Source organism: Bos mutus, chromosome 9 (genome assembly GCF_027580195.1).
Source record: "Bos mutus isolate GX-2022 chromosome 9, NWIPB_WYAK_1.1, whole genome shotgun sequence".
Taxonomy (NCBI): Eukaryota; Metazoa; Chordata; class Mammalia; order Artiodactyla; family Bovidae; genus Bos; species Bos mutus.
The window spans coordinates 66,845,374-66,866,260 of NC_091625.1; the positions used below are offsets into that span (position 1 = coordinate 66,845,374).

General features: G+C 38.9%; 1 pseudogene; it reads right to left on the reverse strand.

Annotated features, from left to right (window-relative positions):
* Positions 1-17,386: 17,386 nt before the first annotated feature.
* On the reverse strand, positions 17,387-17,479 carry LOC138989267 (small nucleolar RNA U3; annotated as a pseudogene).
* Positions 17,480-20,887: the final 3,408 nt, after the last annotated feature.

Here is a 20,887-nt window from a genome sequence, read left to right on the forward strand (position 1 = left end):
AGTAGAAAAATGAGAAAAGTCAGCTCATTACTTCTCTTCTTTGTATGACGGGGCTCATGTGATTGGTACATTAGACTTTGTAGTGTCATTTCATTCCTTTCTCTGTAGACATCAATACTAGGAAATAAAAAGCAAAGTTCTAAAGTGAGAGGAAAAGGACCAATTATATGTATGCACATGGTTTACGAGGCTTTTCAAGCTATTGATCTTCAGGTAAATGTCTAGGCTGAAGTAGATTTAAATGTGTAGGTGTCTGGGCTGTATTTTTACATTTATCATAATTAATATCTAAAAAAGGAAGGAAAAGACAAATTGTCACTCTTATTATTTCCTCCAATTGCCTCTGCAAAACTAGGAAAGACAGGGGATTGCTTTCTATCTACTTGAAATAGACATTTAAAGTACAGTGAATTAAAAAAAAATCTTTGGACCCTTTTCTTAAAGTTTCCTTCAGTGAAATTGATAGGAATCAAAAATTTATATTAAAAAAAAATGGTAGGGCCATTGCTCCTAGCAGAGTTATCTGAATGATTTGCTAGGTCAAGCAATCTGTCAACTATTTTCCTCTAGATCAGAGGATTAGTATATCAGGCCAGATTCTTATCCTGTATAACACTGAGCAAAGTTATTTTTGGAATCTGACACAGTATATGATTTGACACTCTTAATGGGGATATCTAAGACTTGACTTCCAAAAACTGAATGGATTTTAGAGTAGAACCTAATTCCTATGGTAAAGTACAGCTGTAAAGACTAAAATGCAGTTTGAATACATCCAGACTGAATCTTCAATGCTTTCTCCATTAAATAAAGAGATTGCAAATTAAAAGTACTCAAAAATTGCAGTTGACATTCAGAAACTCATTAGCTTCATTCTTTTCCAAAATCACCATAGCAATTACTCTAAACTTTAATTGGCCAAAATTGTTCATCATTGAAACACTGATTTTTAAGAGACAATTTTTTTTTTTTCTGTCTTGGACTTAACTTTTTTAGAATTTTAAATCCATTCCTCTACCAGTTCCTAAAATGATTGAGCACATTTGTATTTTGTCTTTCCAGGGAAGGCATTCTTTTTCTTGAACTCTCTTATGCTGGCTTCTTATGCTTGGTCAGATGCTGTGAGCATCTTGTGCCAATCAGCTATAGATTCCATGCCAATCTACATTTCACAAGGAAAAAAATGGAAAAACTTGTACACAGGGATCCAAGTTATATTTAGAGATCTCAACTAGGATTTGGTCAATTCTTAACTGTTTCTTTGTGACATTATCTTTATATTTTCTTCTCAATTTAACTTCAGTTTATGATACTGCTTTATTGTTTAAATATTTATTACCTTAAAATTACCCATTACAACATAATACATTCAAACTTATATTCCTTCCTTCATGCTGCTGCTGCTGCTGCTGCTAAGTCACTTCAGTTGTGTCCGACTCTGTGCGACCCCATACATGGCAGCCCACCAGGCTCCTCTGTCCCTGGGATTCTCCAGGCAGGAATACTGGAGTGGGTTGCCATTTCCTTCTCCAATGCATGCATGGATGCTAAGTCGCTTCAGTCGTGTTCAACTCCATGGCAGCAGCCCATCGGACTCCGCTGTCCACAGGATTCTCCAGGCAAGAATACTGGAGTGGGTTGCCATTTTCTTCCTTCATATGTTCAGTTAATTAGTTATTTTTTCATTCAGCTACTCCCAGTGCTGACACAGTGCTAGAAACAAAAGGGAAAGAGGTGTGTTCTAGGATCTAAAACTACTGGTAAAGGCCAGATAAACAAACAAGTACATTTAAATGTTAAGAGAACAAAGGCAGGAGGATATGCAGGGCACCCTGGAGGCCCAAAAGAAGGTATGGTTTTTACCATCTGGGAGAGAGGAGATGAAACAGAAGCCTTGTGGGTGCAGAAGATGCATGACCTGAATGTTCAAAGGTGTTTTTCCAGATGGTCAATGGATGAAGGTACTGTCCCTCCAAAGGAGAACCACAGACAAAACAGGCTGGGAAAACAGCAGGGTGAATTCAGGAAACAAGGAGCTCAGCCTGGCTAAAGCAGAATGAGACATAAGGCATAAGTCAAACCCCATTTAATGGATAATACCAAGACAGAATATGGTCTTCAAACAGCAAAAGAAGGTCAGGGGAAGAGTCAGCAAAGTAGCAAGAAAAAGACAAAAGAAACTGACACTTTTTTTTTTTTTCCTTTTACAGCGAACACACCAGATACTGGAAGAAATAGAGATGAAACATTTCAGAGTCTGGCTTTTGCTTCTGGTTAACAAAATCTTTACTACAGTGAAATAAAAACAGAAGTATGGAAGAGATGGAGAGAAGTGGCCTTCCTTTATGGAATGACAAGAAGCCTAGACTACAGAATTCTCAGAATATGAGGACCCAAGTATATTCTTAACTCCATCTCTTTCACCAGTGTTCAGTAAATACACAACTAAATATACAATTATATTCTGTTAGTTTCTATAAAAGTCATATGACAAAAGCAAAACTATAAACCTATGATTGAGAAAAAAATTATATGATTGAAACTACAAACTCTATATTTGTAGAAATAATATATACAACAGCAATAACTAAAAGGACAGAAGTAGATAAAAGGAATTCATTTTGCATATTTCTTAGATTTCATTTAAAATGCTATATAATTAACTCTAAGTGGATCATGGTAAATTAATAATGCATGTTGTAATCCCATAAACATTCATTAAAAATAATGTAAAAATGTACATTTGAAAAGCCAACAGACACATTCAAAAGAAAGAAGTCAGGTTAATTTCGAAAAAGGAAAGCAAGAAAGAAGACAGGAACAAATATGTAGATAAGAGAAATAGAAAACAAATAGAAAGTTATAGTTTCATTTTGGTTAAAAAAAATTTTTTTTTAAAATCCAGGTGAAGAATATCTGTCTTTTAATAGGAAGAAAACATGTATTTACATAATAACGTAATTTGTGAGTTGAGATGGCAAATTCTGTTTTATCCATGAGGGAGAAACTGGTATAGGACATGACCTTCCAAACAATTAGAAAACTGGACCAAATACATGAAACAATTATTTTCAGACACTGGCCAACAGATAGCAGAGCACTGTAGTTCCTTAACAAATGAGTTAAGTCCTACCTGCCACAGGCAAAATAAGCACATAATAAGATGACTGCTTTTCAGAAACATGCAAGTCAGAAAGTAATGAAACAGTATTCTTAAAATGCTAAAAGAATTTTTATATCCAACAAAATATTTTCCAAAAAAGCAGGCAAATAAAGGCTTTAAATTTAAAGATTTTTGAGATATAATTGGCATATAACAGTATATTAGTTTCTTGTGTGCAATATGATTCAATATTTGCATATATTACAGAATGATAAGGACAATAAGTCTAGTTAACATCTGTCACCATACATAGTTATAATTTTTTTGTTGTGATGAGAACTTCTGAGATCTACTCTCAATTCAGTTGCTCAGTCATGTCCCACTCTTTGTGACCCCCTGGACTGCATGCAGCAAGCCAGGCTTCCCTGTCCATCACCAACTCCTGGAGCTTGCTCAGACTCATGTCCATCAAGTCAGTGATGCCATCCAACCATCTCACCCTCTGTCATCCCCTTCTCCTTCTGCCTTCAATCTTTCCCAGCATCAGGGTCTTTTCTAATGAGTCAGTTCTTCGCATTAGGTGGCCGAAATTTTGGAGTCAGCTTCAGCAGCAGTCCTTCCAATGAATAGTGAGTGAAATTGCTCAGTTGTGTCCGACTTTTTGCGACCCCGTGGACTGTGACCCACCAGGCTCCTCCGTCCATGGGATTCTCCAGGCAAGAATACTGGAGTGGGTTGCCATTTCCTTCTCCAATGAATATTCAGGACTAATTTCCTTTAGGATTGACTGGTTTACTCTCTTAGTAACTTTCAAATATGCAATATAGTATTATTAATTATAGTCACCATGCTGTACATTATGGCCGCAGGACTCATTTATTTTATAACTGAAAGTCTGTAACTTTTGATCCTCTTCATCCATTTTACCCACCTCCCTACTTGCCCACTTCCAGTTTCTGGCATCTACCAGTCGGTTCTCTGTATTTATGACCTCTGTTTTGTCTTTTATTTTTTAATTCCACATATAAGTGAGACCATATAGCATTTTCCTTCCTCTGTCTGACATTTCACTTGGCCTAATGCCCTTAAGGTCCACACATGCTGTTGCAGATGGCAAGACTTCATTCTTTTTTAAGGCTGAATAATATTTCATGGTATGTATATGTCACATTTTCTTTTTCTGTTCCTCCATTGACGGACAATTAGATTTGCTTCCATGTCTTGGCTGCAATTAATATAGAAGTGCACATTTTTTTTTCAGATTTTTGTTTTCTTTGGATAAATACCCAAGTATGAAATTGCTGGATGATATGGTAGTTCTTTTTTTACATTTTTGAGGAACACCCATACTGTTTTCCATACTGACTGCACCAATTTATATTTCTACCAGTAGTGTACAAGGCTTCCCTTTTCTCCACAACCTTGGCAACACTTGTTATTTATTTATTTATTTTTTAAATTCTAACAGCCATGAGAAGATATCTCACTGTGGTTTTGATTTTCACTTCCCTGATGATTAGTGATTTTAAGCATTTTTTTTTCATGCACCTGTTTGCTATCTGTACATGTTCTTTGGGAAAAAATGTATGTTCCGATAGTCTGCCCATTTTTAATCTAATTAATGGTATTTTGATACTGATTTGAATGAGTTCTTCATATATTTTGGCTATTACCTCCTTATCAGATGTATGATCTGTAATTATTTTCTCCTATTCAGTAGGCTGCCTTTCGTTTTGTGGCAGAGGCTTTTTAGTTAGTTGTAGTCCTACTTGTTTACTTTTGCTTTTGTTGCAAGACTTCTTTAGAGAAACAAAAGCTGGAAGAATCGTGAGCAGATATTAACTACAAAAAATATTAAAGTTCTTAGGTTGAAGGTATATGTTCCCTGAGGGAAAACTATATGTATAAAAAGGACTCAAAAGTGCCAGAAGTGGTAAATTAGTAGTAAATATAAAATATTTTATTCTTTTTAAATAATAAAATATACATAACATAAAATTTACCATTTTAATATTTAAGTGTACAGATCAGTAGTATTAAGTACATTCACACTATGTACTCATACTAAGTACATTCACATGATTGCCATCCATCTCCAGAACTTTTTCAACTTCCATAAAATTCTTTTTGTTTTGTTTTGTTTATTTTTTACATGTTTAAATGATATTACACTATTTAAAGCAAAAATAATGACAAAGTATTTTGTGACTGATGACATATATAGAAGTAAAGTATATGATAAGAGTACAAAGTGCAAGAGATATAAGTTTATACTGTAATGTCCTCACATTATACATAAAGAGGTATATCAAGAATAAATAGCTTAAATAATTTAATAATTTTAAAAGCAAATTGTGAAAAGTTGACAGGCATATTGTAACTTGTAGAGAAGTCACTACAAATATAAAACAGGGGCTTTTCTGGTGGTCCAGTGGTTAAGAATCCACATGCCAATGCAGGGGGTATGGATTTGATCCCTGGTCCAGGAAGATCCCATATGCCATGGCCGTGGAGCAAGTAAGCCTCTGCGCCACAACCACGCAGCCAGCACTTTGGAGCCTGTGAGCCACAACTACTGAGGCCAAGTACTGCAACTACTGAAGCCCACGTGCCTAGAAGCCTGTGCTCCTCAACAGGAGAGCCACGGCAATGAGAAACCTGAATACCTCAACTAGAGAGTAGTCTCACCTCCCCACAACTAGAGAAAGCCCTCAAGCAGCAACGAAGGCCCAGTGCGGCCAAAAATAAATAAATAAATAGTAATTATATATATATATATATAACAAATAGATATTGCTAATAAACCAACAGTGGAGAAAAAAAATTGAATGCTACAAGACAATTATATGATCCAAAAGAAGCAAAAGAGGGAAAAAGTCAAGAAAGAAATGGGACAAACAGAAACCAATAGTAAGTTTGTAGGCTTAAATGCAACTCTATCAATTATTATTGGAGAAGGCAATGGCACCCCACTCCAGTACTCTTGCCTGGAAAATCCCATGGATGGAGGAGCCTGGTAGGCTGCAGTCCATGGGGTCGCTAAGAGTCGGATAGGACTGAGCGATTTCACTTTCACTTTTCACTTTCATGCACTGGAGAAGGAAATGGCGACCCACTCCAGTGTTTTTGCCTGGAGAATCCCAGGGATGGGGGAGGCTGGTGGGCTGCTGTCTATGGGGTCGCACAGAGTCAGACACAACTGAAGTGACTTAGCAGTAGCAGTATCAATAATTATCAATTCATTCAAAATCAATTATCAAAATCGATTATCAAAATCAATTCAAATGATTTAAATGTACCAATTAAGAGGCAAAGACTGTCAGAACAGATAAAGAAGTCCTCAATTACATGTCTACATGATATATATATTTAATATAATAACACAGGCTTAAAGGTTTAAAAGTTAAAGAATGGATAGAGATGTATCATGCATTATAAAGAAAGGTTGCTCAGTCATGTCCGACTCTTTGTGACCCCGTGGACTGTAGCTCACCAGGCTCCTCTGTCCATGGGATTCTCCAGGCAAGAATACTGGAGTGGGTTGCCATTTCCTTCTCCAGGGGATCTTCCCGACCCAGGGATCGAACCCAGGTCTCCCACATTGCAGGCAGACGCTTTAACCTCTGAGCCACCAGGGAAGCCATGTATTATAAAGCTGTTATGATTCACTGAGAGAGATATAGCATCACTTATGTTATAGTCTTGCCAAGAATGCATCCCCTGAATTTAATCACAAGACAAACCCAATCAGAGGGTCATTTATTTGTCCCACAAAATAGGTGACCCATCCTCTTCAAAAGTGTCAAAGTTATAAAAGCCTAGCAAAAACTGAAGAATTGGCCCAGACTAAGAGAGAGTAACACTGGGCTGGAAGAAGCAACAAGATGGAATCAAGATTGCCGGGAGAAATATCAATAACCTCAGATATGCAGATGACACTACCCTAATGGCAGAAAGCGAAGAGGAACTAAAAAGCCTCTTGATGAAAGTGAAAGAGGAGACTGAAAAAATTGGCTTAAAGCTCAACATTCAGAAAACGAAGATCATGGCATCTGGTCCCATCACTTCATGGCAGATAGATGGGGAAACAGTGGAAACAGTGTCAGACTTTATTTTTGGGGGCTCCAAAATCATGCAGATGGTGATTGCAGCCATAAAATTAAAAAATGCTTACTCCTTGGAAGGAAAGTTATGACCAACCTAGATAGCATATTGAAAAGCAGAGACATTACTTTGCAAACAAAGGTTCGTCTAGTCAAGGCTATGGTTTTTCCAGTGGTCATGTATGGATGTGAGAGTTGGACTGTGAAGAAAGCTGAGCACTGAAGAATTGATTCTTTTAAACTGTAGTGTTGGAGAGGACTCTTGAGAGTCCCTTGGACTGCAAGGAGATCCAACCAGTCCATCCTAAAGGAGATCAGTCCTGGGTGTTCATTGGAAGGACTCATGCTAAAGCTGAAACTCCAATACTTTGGCCACCTCAAGCGAAGAGTTGACTCATTGGAAAAGACTCTGATGGTTGGAGGGATTGGGGGCAGGAGGAGAAGGGGACGACAGAGGATGAGATGAATGGATGGCATCACCAACTCTATGGACATGAGTTTGAGTGAACTCCGGGAGTGGTGATGGACAGGGAGGCCTGGCGTGCTGCTCTTCATGGGGCTGCAAAGAGTCGGACACGACTGAGCGACTGAACTGAACTGAACTGAACTGAAGGGAGAGTAAAGATCCCTGTGAGAGGTGATTCTGAACTGGATTCTTTAAATATTAATAAACATTATTGGGACAATTGGCAAACTTGAATAGGGTCCAAAGTGGTGGCCTAAAGTGTTAAACCAGTTAGCTGATAATTTTGCATCAATGTTTACTTTCTGATCTTGATGACTGTATTGTTTTTTTTTTTTTAAATGTAGGAGCATGTTGAATGTCTTTGTAGGAGATATATGATTAAGTATTCAGGGCATTGAGCCTTCAGATTGGCAATATATTTTCACATGGAACAGGAAAGAAATCCTTTGTGCTACTTATTCACTTCTCCTTATGTTTGAGAATTTTTTTGAAGTTTAAAATTGACTATAAAAAATGAACAATAATTGCAATAACATTGAAGTTCTCAATTGATGCTAGAGATAGAAGGGTAGTGGCTTCAAAATTATGAGGGAAATTGTTTTTCAACAAAGAATTCAACACCCAAACCACCTATTAATCAAGCATGAGGGTAGAAGAGCAACATTTTCAGATACACAAGAACTTAGAAAGCTCTGTCAGAACTGAAGAACCTACTCTATTAAATAAGGGAAGAAAAAAAAATACATCCATTGGTGAAGAGATGTATTAAAATGGTAGCATTTAGGTAGCCTAACGTGTTAAAAGAGGGGGCCAAGAATAGTCAAAGCAGCAGGTAGACAGTAGGAGGTATGGAAATTACTATTCTTCACTTAAAAATGGGTACATGCATTATTTTAATGATGATGTAAAAGAATGATATTCATTAAAATAAGTGAAATGTGAGAAAGTGAGTGAATGAGTAAAGACAGTAGGTAGAGGCTACCCTTCACAATAAAAGGATGGAGAATGCAGGAAACAGCTAGAGAAGGAACACAGGTTTGAGACATTTTTTTTCCTTCTAAATTAAGAGAAATAAGCACGATTTTATAATCTGAAGGAAAACCAGAAAAGTGGGTGATCAAATAAAAAGTTCTAGAAGAAGTGCTTTTTCAATTATGCTGGTACAGAGTATGTGATATGCCATGTAGATAGAAATAATTTGTAGTCTTGTGTGCCATAGAGAGCCCCACTTTTCCCCATTACAGATCATCTCTTTAGAAAAAATGGGACATATAGAATAAAGAGGATTTCGAAGCTTGGTTTAGATCTGAAGTCATATTTGTGGCTCATAGTTGAAGGAGCTTAAAGAGTAACACATCGGATTGCTGAGCAGCAATGGATGGTCCAGTTGAAAAGACAAACACGCATTTCCAATAGCACTAGCTGCATAATTGTATACTTCTTTTTCCTCAAGTGTTATCACAGTTGTGGGTATAGGGATTTGAGACTTCACTAATGGATACCAAATGATAACCAAGAGGGTGGTCTAAACTTTTCCAGGAGAAAAGGAAGTGAAACTATATGGGGATGATAGGCAGAATTAAGAGGGAGGGATTGAAAAACTGGAGGTCAAGTGCACTGAAATAGCAGTCAGAGTGAGCTTATAGGAGCCCCAAACTAGGATGTTGTGAAATCATATGCCAGGCATGAATGGGTTTAGTGAGAGGGAGACTTGGGATTTGTTCTGATGATTTTAAAAATTTGCCATCCCAAGGAAGCTCTTTGGTGGAAAAGAAATCAATAAAATAACCAGGGTTCATTGTGTAGAAGGAAGAAAAGCAGCAAGTGGTGCCCTGGGAACGTGAAGTTTCTCCAGTTGTTTTCAGGAAGTCAGGCTGACTTAGAGTCTCTTTGCTGTGTCCTTTCGATCTCGGGGCTGACGTTTCTTGGATGAATCAAACTTCCACTACATTAAACTATCTGTGAGTGATAAACCACCTACTATGAAATTGGCCTTTTCTAGTTTTCTATCTTGGCACCAATTTAACAACTTAGTCCTTTCTAGCAAGGTTGTTTTTTTATTTATGCTTTCAATTTCTTCTGCGTTTCAGTGATAGTTGTCTTGGCACACAGTCCCAGCTGCAGACAGCTTTTATTTTTAGATTTCTTTATTCAGAAAGAGTAGTCCCTGTTTAGGGATTTCACTGTCATTCTAAGCTTGCCACTGAACTACGACCCTGCAGCTTTCTTCAAATTCAAGTCACTGGGGAAACCTTTTGAAATGCTGAGAAGACAAGACAACATTTTGTACAAGGGAGAAAAGGCAACCAAAAAGAGATTCCAGAATCGAGTAGATACCTCGAAAAGGACAGGAAAGTGAAGACAGTGACAGGAGCCAAAGGACAAAAGACAATACATCAAATCCTTAATAAGCCAGTCAGCCAAGGGCATAATTTGTAGCTAGAGGTTTGCAAATAGGGAAGGAACTTCTTGCTTCATATATCCCTAAAGTACCACCCAAGGTACTATAGGTCATAAAAATACTTCCTATTGTTGAAATAAGGAAGTCACTGCCTGGTTCACAATGTTAGTGAACTGGTTAGGTTTTGAGGACTCTCCTTGAAACTCATTCAGGTATAGATTTTCAAAGAATTTATTATTTGAATTCAATAACCTTATGTAGAACCTGTATTTTAAAAAAGGAATAACAGAGTTAAGTACTATGTGCCTAGATAGTGAAAATACATTTATCTAAGCATTGGCATTTTATAAAGGATATGTTCAAATCACTTTTCCCAATATTTAGCAGTCCTAGATATGATGCATGAAAGATGAACAAATATCCTGTAAAGTATTGAGTTGACCAAAAAGTTCATTGGGATTTTCCTAAGATTATGATAAACCTTAATGAACATTTTGGTTAAGCCCATGCTACTGCTAAGTCACTTCAGTTGTGTCCGACTCTGTGAGACCCCATAGACGGCAGCCCACCAGGCTCCCCCATCCCTGGGACTCTCCAGGCAAGAACGCTGGAGTGGGTTGCCATTTCCTTCTCCAATGCATGAAAGTGAAAAGTGAAAGTGAAAAGTGAAAGTGAAGCCGCTCAGTTGTATCCGACTCTTAGCAACCACATGGACTGCAGCCTACCAGGCTCCTCTGTCCATGGGATTTTCCAGGCAAGAGTGCTGGAGTGGGGTGCCATTGCCTTCTCCATGGCTAACCCCATAATTATAATTAAATGTAAAGGTACAATTAAGGGCATGAAAGACATGCCTTTAAACATGGGTGTCAGGAGCAATACACTCTTCAAATGATGTTCCACATTTGCCACATTTTGGTCTGTTTGAAGAGCCTAGAAGTGATGATGGTAGGAAGAGGATGCAGAAGGAAAGTACAGGGCAATTGCAAAGTTGCAGAAGGAAAGTACTGGAAAGCATTAAAATTCTGTGGCTCCCAAATAAGGCCCCTCGTATCTCATAAGGTTTTAAGAATGATTTTTCAGTCATTTACTTCTTAAAAATGAATATTTTAGTCTAAACACTTCAGTCACTTGAGGTATACCTAGGAAACACTGGAAGACCATTAACCATTTAAACTAACTCTGATGTAGCAGCTCCTGCCCCCACTTACAGATTCCCTTATGGTTATTGCTTCTGCTCTCCCCATATGTGGGTCTCCATGCAAGCTCATTCATTCTCAGCAGGATGGGAGGGAACCCGACAAGCAGGGGCAAGAAAGCAGGCAGCCTGGGCTCAGGGGTCCTGGCTTCATGTCCTATGAGTCTGGCTTTGTCTCTACATTGCTCTGGCTTGCCTGGCAATTTTCAGATAGCCTGCCTCTTTGGTCACACATTTTACTTTTACCCCTTCTTTTTCTGCTGATCATCTGGAAGCTGTTTGTTGGGGCCTCTAAAACTCCTGGCTTGTTCTGAGTGCTAATACTTATGTTTGTCCTCTTGACTCTTTTTATTTTATTTGTTTCCCTAATGTTTTAAAATATACTTTTCCCCAGTTTTAGGGTTTCTTCTGACCTCCACTGTGCCCTGTCCTACATAATCTGCTGTAATTAGTGTTGCCTGAAAGAAGCTAATCAACCAATACTTGAAATTCATAAAGACTTTGAAGTGAGCAAAAAAACTGTCATTTTTTTTTTCAATATATTCCCTTAGATTTGACTATCAACTTTCAGAGTCAAAAAGGTGGCAATCAGCAGCCATAAATGACAAATAACTTCTGGGGTTGAGCGATGATCATGGGTCAGGCCCTCAGCTCTCCTGTGTCATAACTTTGATCAGGATAACAACAACAATGATGATGACAACAACAACAATAGTAATAATAATTGTTTCCCCTTAGTCTTAGCATAAAGTCTGGTAAACAGAAACTGCTCAGTATGTACTATTACGGTGATGGATATAAATGTGTAATGATCGCCAGGATTTAGATTGACTTTTAGAGGGACTTTCTCTAGCAGGTGCCTGGCTCCCCAAAATCTGTCACATCTACGGCATTCTCTCTTACCTTAGCAGAGCTTTTCAGTATTATTACTGCCCTGTTTTCTAGAATGTCCACATCTATGCTTCTAGCTTTGTGGAAACATTTTCCCTCCCAACAGTCTCTCTCCCAACTCCCTCCCAAGAGTCAACCAGGCTGACACGTTTCGCCTGGTATGCTGGTCCCTGTCTAGTCAGATGCTTTCTGTCCTGTGACACACTTACCAGAGGTGTGTCTCTCATCAGTTGACCTTAGGAATTACTTGGAAAGATTCCCTCCTGAACATGACTCAACCCCTCTGGCTCAGCCATTCATACCTCATCACCAACAACAATCAGGAAACAAAGTTGGTATGGAAATGGCACCTCATTTACTCTCTGGATCTTTTCCTCTTTGTGAGAAGCCTCATAGTCCGTAGGTTAGGATGATTTATGTTGCTCTGTCCCTATAGTTCTTCCTTGGCTCTCATATAGCACTTGCTGCTTGTGACTGTAATTGGTTGTTTTCAGCATGTCTCTCTTTCAAAACTCTAAGCTTTATGAAAACAACGAAAAAGGACGTACCTCCTGATTATGGCTTTATTCTGACTTCCCAGCCCAAGAATTAGCAGTATCACAGAGGGGTGAAGAGCTTATGATCTGGAGCCTGGCTGCTTGGCTCAATTTATGACTCCACCTCTACTATCTGTGTCAATTTTGATGAGTTACTTAAATTACTTGTATTTTAGTTTACTTGCTTGAAAGATAGGTTTTAATAATAATGTTTACGTCTTAGAGAAGATTAAATACGTTACTAAGGATAAAGGACTTAAAATGGTGCTTGGCACAGAGCAAACAGCTATTAAAGTAGGATCTCAATAAATATTTGATGGATTAATAAATGTCACGGTAGGTCCAGCATCAGCATTCTGTAGACGTTATTTAAACAATCTGAATAGTCCAGCTGCCTTGAGAGTGTCTTGATTTTTTTCACACATGTTTTTCATTTACTACCTCTCAGGCTTTACTGTATTTGTGTCAAATCTGCTTGTCTAAACATTTCAAAAAGCAAAACAGTGCTACACAGTTTAAAAAACTGTCATAATTTAGCTCTATGGATTTCTAAAACTTCATATACAAACTGCTTAACTGCCTCACCGGAGGTTTTATGGGCTAATCAAATCCACTCATGAATAGATATGTAGTAATGTGGTGTGTGGTGCATAAAGAAGGATGCTAGATTAATGTTTGTGTGTGCACAAGTATTTGCATGTGTGCATGTGCATTGGGAGTGGGGCTTATGATGCCAAAGATGAGTAAGATGAAGTTTTTGCTCTATGGAATTTTAAAATTTCATAAAGGAGATAACCATGCAACTGACGGAGTCAATCACCAGGCCCGGTCCTCTAGGAGCCTGTGAAAAATCTACATCCTGCTCTGAAAAACTTGTGTCTGTAATTCTACTCAGGCTGGCATCTGAGGTAGAGGGTAGACTCCCAGTGTTTCACATTCTTTGTTTGTACAATGCCCCACATCTCTGCACACAGAAGTAAAGTGCTGCTATTAGCACAAGGTGAAAAGCACTTTTTCCCTGAAAGGAACAAAAGTTTTGCAAAGCTATAGAAAAAGGTAAGTTTTTCAGGAGAAAGATTTTTTTCCTAAAAGGACCTCCTAAGGAACATTTTAAAGTATTTAAACAAGCAAACAAACAAACAAACTGGGACGACTGAGTGGAGTTTAAGTCTGTGCCCCTTCTATATTCTCTCATCCTGTTTCTTTTGACCTCCAGTGAATCACTTCTTTGGGTTATTTATTTCCACCCCCACTTGGTTGTAGTACTAAAATAATTCTCAGAGGGGAGACTATAGAAGCCTGTCAGCAGCAGGGTCCATTCTGGCAGGAAAACTGTTCTATAAAAGAAAAAGAAATGGATTTCCTTTCGCTGCAGTTCAATATTTTATTCCTCTACACACTGGCTAAATTCCTCTATCTTATTTCCTCACTAACGTCAGGGTTGGGTTGCCCCACTGTCAGACAGCTCTCTTCATTATGATTATCAGTGTTAATGCCATGTCATTAATTCTCATGGGTGTGAGGAGGCCTCATACTGAATGAATGGGGAAGGTCACCATGGAAACATTTGTCTCCATAGCTGACTCACTGCAACCCCCATAACTGCTCAACCACATCCTGTCTGCCATCTGAATTGCACTGGATGAAGCCACAAATTTGGCATCTACTATAGAATCATATTCTTTCTAAAAGCTCTTAAAAATCTATGCCAAGGAAACATTCCTCAGACTTAGGGTAAAAATACCATTGCAGATGTGTCTAAGTGGGTGATGCCATGCAATTACTTGTTAACACCTTTTAATAAACAGACACAGTAAACATTACCTGCAGTTTTCCAGCTCCCAGTTAGAGCATGCTGTTGTAGCCTCCGGAAGTGCCAGGGTAGGAAATGAACAAAATGCTAGCATTTTCATCTTTCAGCAAGGATTCTCCTCTGGGCTGGTGTGCTCTGTCAACCTGTATCACAGTGAACTAGAGGGGAATAAAAAGGCCTTTGCTGAGGTGTTGTTTTGTTTGGTTGCTTCAATGTAAAAAAGAAAAAAAAAAAAAACTTAGCAAGATAACCCATGTCGAAAAAATTACATTTGAGAACTGCAGATTTCTCATTTAGCTTTATCATAGAAAGGTAGGATATCAGCACTTCCTAGATGGGAAATCAGATTTATGCTGGGAAAGATCAGACGTAAATAAAATCACACGAGAACTATAGCGTACATTCCAGCCACCTCAGCACAGTTCAGTGGAACAATCTGTCTAGTTCTATGTTCAGAGCTGGCTGTGATTATTCAAACCTAGGCCCAAGCAGAAGGAGCGAGCATGGGAGTGAAAAAGGGAATGGTCTATTTCCCAAGCTGTGTACCATCCTTGGGTCTTCATAGAGGGAGGTAGGTCCTCATTTATTGTTTATACATTGGATCCCAGATGGAAGTCTTAAACTTGACTGATAATAGTAGATGTTTATACAGTACTTGCTTAAACATATGCCAAGCTGCACATGGATCACTTCTTTTAATTCTGTATATTATCACATGCTGCTGCTAAGTCACTTTAGTCGTGTCCGACTCTGTGCAACCCCATAAACGGCAGCCCACCAGGCTCCCCCATCCCTGGGATTCTCCAGGCAAGAATACTGGAGTGGGTTGCCATTTCCTTCTCCAATGCATGAAAGTGAAAAGTGAAAGTGAAGTCGCCCAGTCATGTCCGACTCTTAGTGACCCCATGGACTGCAGCCTACCAGGCTCCTCCATCCATGGGATTTTCCAGACAAGAGTACTGGAGTGGGGTGCCATTGCCTTCTCCATTATCACATGAGGTAGGTATATTCTTTACTTCATGCAACGAAGTAGTGATTTCCCCATGGTCACATAGTTCTTCAGTGACTGTATTGAGACATAAGCCCAGGCAGTCAGCTTCTAGAGTTCATTTATTTAATCATCAAGCCATATATTTGACTCTTATAGAGTCATATTTATTCTTTCTTTTCCTCTCTCTCTCTCTCCTTTTCCTCTCCTTTCTCTTTCTTCCCCCTTTCCATCGTTCCCTTTCTCTCCCCTTCTCTTCCCTTTCCACATCTGTTTATCTCTTACCTCCTTCCTGTTACCCACCCCCATCTGCCTCCCATCTCTCCCTTCACACCTGCTTCCATTATAAAAATTTTTCCTAAAAAGTTTGAGATGTCTTAAATTCATACAGTGAATTCTGCCTCTTTGTTTACATTGAAGTGTTCCCTTTTTATGGAATTTGCTTCAGCTTTTCTTTTTAACTTTCTTATTGAAGTATACCAGATATAGGGTGCTATGGCTTGAATGGTACCCCTCAACCCTCACAATCATACCTTAATCCCCAATGTGACTGTATTTGGAGACAGTGCTTTTAAAAAAGGCAATTAAAGTTAAATGAAGTCCTAAGGGTGGCGTCCTTTTCCAGTATGACTGCCCTCTTTATATAAGAAGATAAAGAGATACCAGCATGGGTATGCATAGAAAAAATGAAAACATATAAGGAAACAGGAGGAAGATGGCCATCTGCAAGCTAAAAAGAGAGGCCTTAGGAGAACATTGCTGGCACCTTGATTTTGGACTTCTGGCCTTCCAAAACTGAAAAAAAAAAAAAATAGATTCAGTTGTTGAAGCCACCCAGTCTGTGGTATTCTGAGGTGTCAGTCCTAATAGACTAACATATATGGAGAACTCCTTAAATCTTAATAGATTTGATAGCTTGATAGATGTTCTCATTTTTAAATATTTATAAAATCAGTACAGATCAAGAAATAGAACATTTCAAGTACTCAAAGACGCTCTCTCAGGCTCCTTCTACTCATTTTAGCCACTTGTTCCTATATTTTCACATCTTCCTGCCTGCGGAGAAGACACACTTCCATCCAGTGCTGTCACGAGGGAGGGCTCTGCTTCTGCAGGTGTCCACCATGCCAGGGCTTGGGTGAGTGCCTCAGTTTGGAGGTCAGGGTCAGCAAGGCACTTGACTCGAGACCTAAAGCAACATTACCCAAGCGGCTTCACAAATGATAAAGATGATGTTATAATTATTATCTGATTTCTGTATCTATTTCTCAGTTTCCAAATTAGGGAGGGAAAGGGGAACCAGAGTTTTTCAAAATGAAACACCTTGGTACTTGGTTGGGTCCAAGGTTGGCATGTTTAAAAGTTCTTTACTATAGTTCATCATGAAGTATTTCAGACATTCAAAAAACATAGATACTAATATAACACACCTACCACCTGATTGCAATCAGTTAGTAAGTTTACTCAACTGTTTGGCTTCCTAGGCAGTGCTAGTGGTAAAGAACTCCCCACCAATATAGGAGACATAAGCGATGTGGGTTCCAACCCTGGGTCAGGAGGATTCTCTGGAGGAGGGCATGGCAACCCACTTCAGTATTCTTGTCTGGAGAATCCCATGGACAGAGAAGCCTGGGGGGCCACAGTCCATGGGGTCACAAAGAGTTCATAGGGTCGTAAAAGGCAGCAACATACCTACCACCTGATTTCAATCAATCAGCAAGCTTACTGTACTGTTTACACTTGAAAAAATTTTAAACTATTCTAGTAAATTCCGGAATTTTTTATGTTATTTTAAAGGTTCTTGATCTTGTAGACAAAGAGTTCCTCTAAAACAAAACACAAAACATCCACAATAGCCAGTCCCTTCACCATTTTTTCTAACTTACTAGATCACTGGTTTATCAGTGATTATCACTGCTCTACATGTGCAAGAAAAGTTCTTTAGTAACAAACTGTAGAAATGATCCCTGTGAGTGTAGTCTTGCCAATCCCATTTTTAGCTCCTGTATTGCCCAATATGTAGCATACCATCTGTTAATCTAATGAAATGCCTCAAGGCTCAAATTGTAAATTTTGAAACTTTTAACTTCTTTTGATATGTGATTGAAGATCCCATTCTAATTTGGATTAGATGCTGGATGAAGTTTAAGCAGATTTGGGACTGGGCTGCATGACTAACATCATTCATCTTAATTCCCAGCTTCTAGGCAAGAACGGTTTTGGAATCCATTTACTTTCACTCCAATCATACTTATGAGAGGGATATCAAACAGTTACAGAAAATCTGAGCAGATGTGAGAAAGGAGGAGCAGTGTAAACTCTTCAAAGAATTGCTAGATGGGTTTGCTGCTGTCACTTCAGTCGTGTCCAACTCTGTGCGACACCATAGACGGCAGCCCACCAGGTTCTGCCGTCTCTGGGATTCTCCAGGCAAGAACACTGGAGTGGGTTGCCATTTCCTTCTCCAATGCATAAAAGTGAAAAGTGAAAGTGAAGTCGCTCAGTCGTGTCCGACCCTCAGCGACCCCATGGACTGCAGCCTACCAGGCTCCTCCATCCATGGGATTTTCTAGGCAAGAGTACTGGAGTGGGGTGCCATTGCCTTCTCCGAGATGGGTTTAGAGATGCCAAAGCTATTACTGGTGGATAGCCAGTATGAAGAGTCCTATGTTCTTAGAGAACATGTTTAAAAAATGAGTAGATGGAGACTTGAAGGAGAGATAGACAAATTGAACCATGTTAAATATAAGCCAGGCAGAAGATTAAATTCAGGCCAGGGTTTGTTATTGTTTTGTGATATTATCCACTCTAGGGTGATGAAGGTACCTTTGGAACATAAAGAACTCACTGACTTCATGTAGTTACCCCAGAGATATAAAGAGTATAGTTTGAAAAACAAATGAAACAAATGGCTGGACTTGAGGAGGGAGGCACGGGCGAGAAGCTGAGAGGTCAAGAATATGAAAAGGAAATTAGTCACCAAAAGCCTACACATGGTGAGAGACCTACATAAAATAAAGAGACTAATTTATGAAACAAATTAAATGGTTAAAAGGTGCATGTTTTGATTATCTTGTGTGATCATCTAACTTTCTGAACTGATCGACATGAATGTGAGACCACAAGCATTTCAGTAATAAAAAAATCTCAGGCCACAACTGCTGAAGAAACTTGAAACCCATGCAGGTGTCTGAGTGAGATGCTTCTCCAGGACTCAGGAGTAATTGTGGAGGAGCACTCACTGTTAGGGCTTCCCAGGTGGCGCTAGTGGTAAAGATCTCACCTCCCAATGCTAGGAGACACAAGAGATGGGGTTTGATCCCTGGGTCAGGAAGATTCTTGCCTGGAGAATACCATGGACAGAGGAGCCTGGAGGGCTACAGCCCATAGGGTTGCAAAAAGTTGGAAACAACCGAGGTGACTTAGCACGCATGTACACACAGTGACTGTTAACAGTGCTTGGTAATCTATGATTGATTCATATTTGCAGCAGTATAAACCATTGGTCTACCTAACCTATGTTACCAAATGTATCTATTTCTCCATGGTTAGTTAGTTAGGCTTTTCAATTGAAAATGAAGTGAAAATGACACTTCAATTGAAAGTGTCAGATCCAAGCTAAGTAGTAAAAGAAAAACATATGGCCTTATAAATATTACAGAAGCTCCCTAGTTTAGACATGCTGGATGTATGTGCATATTATAATATCAGAAAGGGATAGTTCTCTTTCTCCCCATCTCTCTCTCATGTCTGTTTTCCTCATGTTGATGCTTAACAGTTTTCTCTACCTAGCAAAAAAAAAAAAAAAAAAAGAATCTTTATAACCTTAAAGGTAAACTCCAAATCTGTATCATTCTTGGAACTCTGGATCTGAGAAAGTAGAATATGATCTTTTTTCCACATTCTTACCAATCTTCAAAAAGACACTGCTTAATCTTGCTTGAAAAGATCTTCAAATGGGGCCAACCTCTCTATTTAGGCATATGTGATATACTGATTGGCCAACTTTGGTTCATCCAGTTATGGGCCAAGTTGTGTTTTCCCCAGACTCATATACTGAAGTGCTAACCCCCAGTAACTCAGAATGTTACTGTATTCTTGGAATTGTTCTTCAAGGATGTATTTAAATCACTGCAAATCGTGACTGTAGTCATGGAATTAAAAGACTCTTGCTCCTTGGAAAGAAAGCTATGACAAACCTAGACAGTGTATTAAAAAGCAGAGACGCCACTTTGCCAACAAAGGTGCATATATTTAAAGCTATGGTTTTTCCAGTAGTCATGTATGCATGTGAGAGTTGGATCATAAAGAAGGCTAAGCACCAAAGGACTGATGCTTTTGAATTGCAGTGCTGGAGAAGACTCTGGAGAATTCCTTGGACTGCAAGGAGATCAAACCAATCAACCCTAAAGGAAACCAACCCTGAATGTTCACAGGAAGGACTGATACTGAAATTGAAGCTCCAGTTCTTTTGCCATCTGATGCAAAGAGCTAATTCATTGGAAAAGACCCTGATGCTGGAAAACACTGAAGGCAAAAGGAGAAGGATCCGATGGTTAGATAGCATCACTGACTCAATGGATATAAATCTGAACAAACTCCAGGACATAGTGAAGGACAGAGGAGACTGGCATGCTGCATGCAGTCCATGGGGTCACAAAGAGTTCAGACATGACTTAGTTACTGAACAACAACAAAATTAAAATGAGGTCATTAGGGTGGGCCTTAATCCAAAATGGCCATGTTTCTTTATAAGAGGAAATTTAGATGTAGATGTGTACAGAGAGGAAGACCATATAAAGGTATAGGGAGAAGATGGCCACCTACAAGCCAGAGAATAAGACCTCAGAAGAAATCAACCTTATTGACACTTTGATCCTGGACTTCTAGCCTTTGAAACTGTGATAAAATAAATTTCTACTGTTTAAGCCATCTAGTCTTTGGTACTTTGTCTTGGCCACCATAGCAAACTAAAACATATTTCTAGTCCTATAGTACCCAACCACTAACTCTAGAATGGGAGACAGGCAAGCCACAGGAGGAAAGGAGAGTTTTCATGACTTGCAGGAGAGAGTGGTGCTGCACATATCACAAGTATTAAAGTTTCCACAGACAGAGAGTAAACGGCCTGCCTTGGTCAAAGGGTCATGATTTCATAGAACCATTGTGAAAGGAGAGTTTATTATAACTGATTTCTTATCTAAACTTTTCAAAACATTCTGAACCTCAGCTTCAATCATCACAATTTTGCATATGTTGGAATAGCAGCAGAGGTTAGTATTTACAAGGCAAGAGAGTGCCACACAAAGTGGCAGATAGTGTTAATTGGAGGGATGTAGTCAGAAAAAGCCACATTCTTAAATATTCCTGGTAGGCTGGGTATAAAGAAGC